We start from the raw sequence: 6318 nt of genomic DNA on the forward strand, positions 1-6318 counted from the left end.
CACATATGCCGTGCCATATGGAGCGGCGCGATTCTGGTCAATCGGATCTTTAGGAGTTTTATCGTTTAATTTCTTAATGTGCTAACAGTGCAGAGGGAGGGAATGGATCATCGGTTAAGCCCGAGGATTTATGTTTTTAAGGGAGCGTAATGTATTTCCGAGTGGGTTGGAGCAGGTTTTAAACACCCCCCGGTAAACGTCGTGGGGAACAGGCAAGAGTGTGAACTGGAAAAGGCCCTAAAAGACTCATTTGAGCATTAATCCAGCGCAGGTTTGTAATTCAGGCTGAAAATCCACGTGTCTGTTTTGCAAAGACATTATTCCCAGCCCAGGCCTGGGTTTGCATCTCCATTCACCCCCATGGTTTGCAGCAGCAGCTCCATCTCCTCGGTTTGGCTCTATGGGCATCTCGCTTCCATCCTAAGCCATGTGGGATGGGCAGCAAAACATCCCCGAGGCCCCTGAGCCTCAGTTTCCCCACTCGTGATAACATGAAATTGCATTTAGTCCCTTCAAATTGCCACTTGGTGCTCGTGCAGATTCCCAAAACGCTTTGGGATCCACCAGAAGAAGGTGATATATAGAGATCGCTGCTTATTAAAGAACAATATACATGTATAGCAGGAATTTCGGATGGGCACCGAAATGACAACTTCGCACCTCTCAACCAACTTACTTTTAGGTAAAATGGCTCTCGATTAATCTCCGAGGCAGAAAACCGAGGAGGAGATGAATAAGGTGACGCAGTGGACCCAGCATGGTCCCCACAGCATGGTCCCCATGGCGTGGTCCCCATGGTGCGGCTGCTCGCGGGGCCGGGGCCGATGTGGGTGGCTCCAGCTGCGGTTTGAGCACGGGGGTCTCAGAGGGATGCTGGGCCTGTTCTGACAGCCAGACCTTTAAAATCTCTGCTCCGCGGCTTCGTATTTGAATGGCAAACAGTTTAAAGGAGGTAGACGAGAAGTTGCTCATTCAGGGTAAATAGGGTTTGCTGCTTTTTTTAAAATCAAATAATATTGTGTCGTGGTTCGGGGTTGTTTTTATTCAAGGGGTGGCATTATATAGGGCACATGGGCAGATTTTTCACCTGGGTTGGTGAGTCTCCCGAAAAATTTTCAACATCTGATTGCCGCTATTTCCTTGAAAACTCCTCCAATTCGGTGTATCGGATGAAATGTCATTAACGCAATGGAAACGGAACGGTACTACAGTTAAACAGCACTAAAAGAAAGGGCTGCGGCTCCTCTCGAATGAAGATTTTGAGCTGGGGGGGGGCCCAATATGCACAGCGTTCTATTGCTTGTTCAGAGCCGATGCTTCTGCTCGTCATTACACACACAGTCTGTGCTTGGGTATGAATTATGCTCACATTTCACGCGCTATTTTCTCAGCAACTTCAAGGCCTCGACTGAGAAATAATAAGAGAAAAAATAAGAGAAAAAAATAAGGAAGAAGTGAAGCGTGCGTTTGTCTTCATGCGATGGGAAGGAATATACATGAGATGCGGCGCGGCGCTGCAATGATCTCAACGGCGGCTCGTGCAAAGGGATCCCAGCAGCGGACACATGCCCTTGGTACAAAATAAAGGGTTTCCCGCCTGGGTTATGCTGTGCAAGGTTACAGGGTCTAACAGGGCGCTCAGTAAGGCCCGATGATGCTGGGAATATATAGATATCCCTGCGTATAGATGTATAGATAGGCGTAGTGTGCGTTTCCTATCACCAGCACGCATCGGGAGCTTCCCATAAAAAGCCCGCTCTTCTCCTTGAAATTCACCTTGAACGCAGCAACACACAGCGGGTTTGTTGGGGTTTTTTTATTATTATTATTATTATTATTATTATTATTATTATCCCCCCCCCCTCCTTTCCCTGAAAATTATCAGCAGAGATGCTGCAAAAAAACACCAAAAAAAGGATTAAAAAGAAGAGCCGAGGAGCCAGCGCAGCGTGGGGAGCTGTCAGCTCCACCACTGCAGTGATGTCAGCCGCAAACCAGCCCCCCGCACACATCCACACGCACGAGTCGCAAGGAGAATAATTCATAATTACAGTAGCGTAGCCATGAAACCAGCAGCGGGGTTGGGGCTGGGGGGGGGGGGTGCGGAGGGGAGGCAAAACCTCATGCAAAATTGGTGCTTTATTTTATTTTTTTAATTATTTTTTATATTATTTTGCAAAGCTGCGCCCAGCTCTGCAGCATCCGCAATGGGGGTATCGGTTGTGGGGGGGTGCGCAGGGGTTTTCCTTTGACTCCCCCCCCATCTTTCCCTATTTCCCAGCGGGTGGAGGGTGCGGGGGGGAGCTGGGCAGGGCCGGAGGCTCTTTCCTTGCTCCTTGTTTTAAAAAGCAGCATTTCTGCGGACAACACCCGCAGCATCTCCGCGGGCGCGGGGCCGGGGGGCGCGGGGCTGCAGCCGCCTCGTTTGCGGCGCACGGAGTCAGCAGCTGTGATTTCATGGTTTTTTTTTTTGGCTGAATAATCCTTTACGGGGAGGGGGGGTGTGAGGGGAAAGGGGGGTGGGGGGGATGCTGGGGGAGGAGGGAGGGAAAGTGGATCAACATCAGCGAAGGAGGACAGCGAGCGAGATTAGGGCTGGCTAATGAGAAATGAGAAGGCACCGCTGACAGCTCCTCTCTCTCCGCGCTGCGCGCTCCCTCAGCGCCACGTTTATCCTCCCTTTTCCTTTTTATATATATATATTTTTTTTTTCATATCTATCTATGTATGTATAGATAGAATTTTCACCTCTCCTCCGCATAGCGCGGTGGTGGGGTGGGGGGCGGCGCTTCCCCCCCACAAGCATCTTCCGCGGGATTACGCGCCTGGCCGCGCTGCTGCACCGGCTGCCGGACGGAGGGACCACGGCGGGGCTGCTGCAGGGGGTATCTCCTTCGCTTCTCTTATTTTGGGGGGCGGTTTGGGCTTGGGGGGGAGACTGAGCACCCTTCATTGGAACGGGGATGGAATGGGGGTTGCTTTTTCCCCCTTTGGCGTGTTGGGGCGGTGGGGGGATGAAGGATGAAGCCAGGGTGGTTTATCCCTGTGTGTCCCCCCCCCACCCCGCACCGTACCCGGGTGACCTTTCAAATCAAAGCCGGCTCGTACCTACCAAGGCGCGCTGGGCAGTAGGGGATGGGATGGGGTGCGATGGGGGGGATGATGGGGATTGGGGGCGATGCACCCGGGCTCTCCCCCCTCCCTTTGCCTTTCCCCCTCCCTCCCTCCTCCCTCCTCCCTCGCTGCTCCCTCCCTCTCCCTCTCTGCTGCATTTTGCATGAGCTATCTAGGTCATTAGCATTTTAGCGTATGCAAGACTTGACAAAGCTGATGAGAAGCCAGATGGGCCCCTCTCCTCTTTTTTTTTTCCCTTTTTTTTTCCCCTTTTTTTTTTTTGCACCACTTGGGATCCGAGCGAAAGGATTGACTGCAGCAGGCGAACGGGGGAAGGTTTATTGCGCTTCCTCCAGACCCCCCCCCCCCCCCGTTTATAGCAGCGCGGCGGGGCTCGGGGAAGGCGGCAGAGAACGGGCAGCGGCGGCGGAGACGGAGGGCAGGTAACGCGGCCCCCCCGCCGCCCCGGCCCCCACCCGGGGGCCACCTCGTTCCTTTTATTACATAGATATATTTATTTATTATTATTTTTTCTTTTGGCGGGGTTGGATTTTATCCCCCCCACCCTCTCCCCTCCATCGGGAAGGGCGCGCCGAGCCCTCCGCGGGGCGCGGAGAACAAAGGCAGGGCTCCGCGGGGGCGGTGGGCAGCGCGGCCCCCTCTCCCACCTCCCTTCTTCCTCCCCTCCTTTTCCTTTCTTGTAATAATTTCCCCTTCTTATTTTATATCCATTTCTTCCCTCCCGAGGAAAGGCCCCTCTCTCCGTGTTCACAGCGGACCTTGATTTAAATGTCCATACAATTAAGGCACGCGGTGAATGCCAAGAACGAGGCTGACCAGCATCTCCGCACCCGCGGAACCCCCCCCCACGCAACCCAGCCCCTCCCCGAGCCCGGCCGTGGGGCGCGCAGGCGGCGCTGCGCACCCGCGCAAGTGGTACCCGCAGCGCAAGGATGAAGGGGGGGGGGAGAGAAGGATGGGGGAGCAGCGCAATTTGGGGAGCGCAACATCTTTTTTTTTTGGGGGGGGGGGTGTCCTGGGAAAAGGGAGGGGGTCCCTGCTCGCATAGACACGCGGGGAATGAAATCTGGAGCTGTCACTCGGGGGTGGGCCCCGGGGGGGCCGCGGCTGCTTCTTCCCCCTTTGCCGCTGCTTTGTGCTTTGCCTTTATCTATTTTATTTTATTTTATTTTATTTTATTTTATTTTATTTTATTTTATTTTATTTTATTTTATTTTATTTTATTTTATTTTATTTTATTTTATTTTATTATTTTTACTTTATTTTACTTTATTTTATTCTATTTTATTCTATTTTCCTCTCCTTTTCTCCGCAGAGCAAAGGGTTTTTCCCCCGCTCAAAAGCAAGCACAGGTCTTGGGGTCACCGGGGCTCACACTGCTCCCCTGGCGGGACGGGGAGGCTGAGGCAAAGCCGCTTATTTCCCCCCCCGCCTTTATTTTTTAAAAGCATCATTATTATTTTTCCCGGTGGCTGTTTGTGCGTCTTTTCCCCTCCCTCCCCTTTAATCCTTATAATTTAAATCCAAAACGCCGGGTGGGGGGAGCGCTGTGTCTGCAGGGCGAGGCCGGGCGTAAATCTCTTGGAGGGATAAACATGTCATTTGTTCCCTTTGTATGGTAATGCTGTGTGTGTATGTGCGTGTGTGTCCCCCAGCTGCCCCCCCAGCAGCTGCCCCGGCCATACATCCTCCCTACAAAAGATCCCAATTACCCATCGGCTGCCTCATTATACCCCTAACACAGCCCCGGCGTGTGTTCGAGGAGCTGAAGGAAAGGAGGGGGTGGGAAGGGGGGGAAACAGCACCTGAATTATGCAGAAAATAAAATCAAATTCAAAAACCTGGCAGCCGGAGGCGGCGGGAGGGGAGGGTGACGGGGCGATGCCGAGACCCCGCGGCCTAACGAGCGGGTGCCCTCGCAGAGCCACCCGCAGCGGCTGGTTTTCCACTCCGCTGCTCTATTTCCCCCCTCTTTTATCACGCTTTTATTCCTATTTTATTTTATTTTTTGCTTTCTCCCCACCTTTTTAGCCAGAAGGGTACCCGGGAGCCCATCACCCGCTGCGGCCCTTCACCTCCCTGCCCTTCTCCATCCTTTTCTCCCTTCCCTTCTCTTTGCAGCTGGAGCCCAACCTACCCGCACCCCTCCATCCCCGCAGTCAGCCCAGTGCTCCCAGTAGGTGCTTTGCACTGGGCGAGGAACGGCCTTACTGGAGGGGATGGTTTCCAACCCTTTGATGATGGTGTGGGGTGATCCATCTCTTTTTGCAGCCCCTCGCCTCCGGGAGCATCGACAGCATCGGGGGCCCTGGGACACCTCTTTGCACCCCATCCCCGGGGCGCTGCAGGTATTTTGGGGCAGCCCTCCCCGTTCGGTTGGGATGCCGCAAGGAGCCCGTCGGCGGGTCGCGCCGTCGCCAATAAAGCTCTTTTGCTGCGGGTTCCCGCATCCTCTCCTTTGTTCGTGGAGGTTTCTCGCCCATCTCTACGGTGGGGTAGGCGGGACCCCTCCGAAGGACCCGCACCCAGCGCCAGGTGAATATGAAAATCCACCCCAAAATAAAAACCTCAGCCTTTTAACTTGGCAACCCGCTGTTGCCTGCTCAACCCTGGGTGGGTGCTTCCGCATCCAGACATCCAGGAGAGTCTGAACTGCCAGAGGGTTCGTGTTTAATGAATAAAAGGGGGGAAAAAATAGAGATACGGGGTGCCTTCTATTTGGAATCACCTCCTATTTAAGATCGCCTCCATCCCCGCAGGCAGATTCCCTGCCCCGCCGCACTATGCGCCGAGCATCCCTCTGCAGTGCCAGGACAGCTGGCGAAATGGCTTTTCCATTAACGAGCTGCGGCACAGGAGGGAGAAACGAGATCTAAATGACACCCAAATAAATAAACAACCCGTTTAATGCTTGTGAAACAGCCGGTATGAAGAGACGCCATCACCTCGCACCCCAAGGCGGGAGGCCTGGTACCCAAGTCAGGGCTCAGCGCAGGGGGATGGAGAGGAGGGGGCAGGATGCTCTTATTAATATTAATCCCAAGAAATATTGCGATGCCTCGCATAAATCAGGCCGGGGGTTTCTCAGAGACCTTTGGCCCCTTGAGATGAGCTGCTGCGCAGCCCCTCCTCTTCTGGGTGGACACTTTGGGGTTGGGAAATGGTGCGGGGGGTGGACAGATG

At 53.7% G+C, this 6318-nt stretch overlaps 1 long non-coding RNA gene across 1 annotated transcript; it reads left to right on the forward strand.

Moving 5' to 3' along the window:
- Positions 1-2550: 2550 nt before the first annotated feature.
- Positions 2551-5576, forward strand: LOC139827656 (uncharacterized). Its single transcript, XR_011738564.1, has 2 exons — positions 2551-2885; positions 5257-5576. It is a non-coding gene; the product is annotated as an uncharacterized lncRNA (long non-coding RNA).
- The last annotated feature ends 742 nt before the right edge of the window (positions 5577-6318 follow it).

The sequence above is a fragment of the Patagioenas fasciata genome, chromosome 3 (genome assembly GCF_037038585.1).
Source record: "Patagioenas fasciata isolate bPatFas1 chromosome 3, bPatFas1.hap1, whole genome shotgun sequence".
In the NCBI taxonomy this organism is placed as follows: Eukaryota; Metazoa; Chordata; class Aves; order Columbiformes; family Columbidae; genus Patagioenas; species Patagioenas fasciata.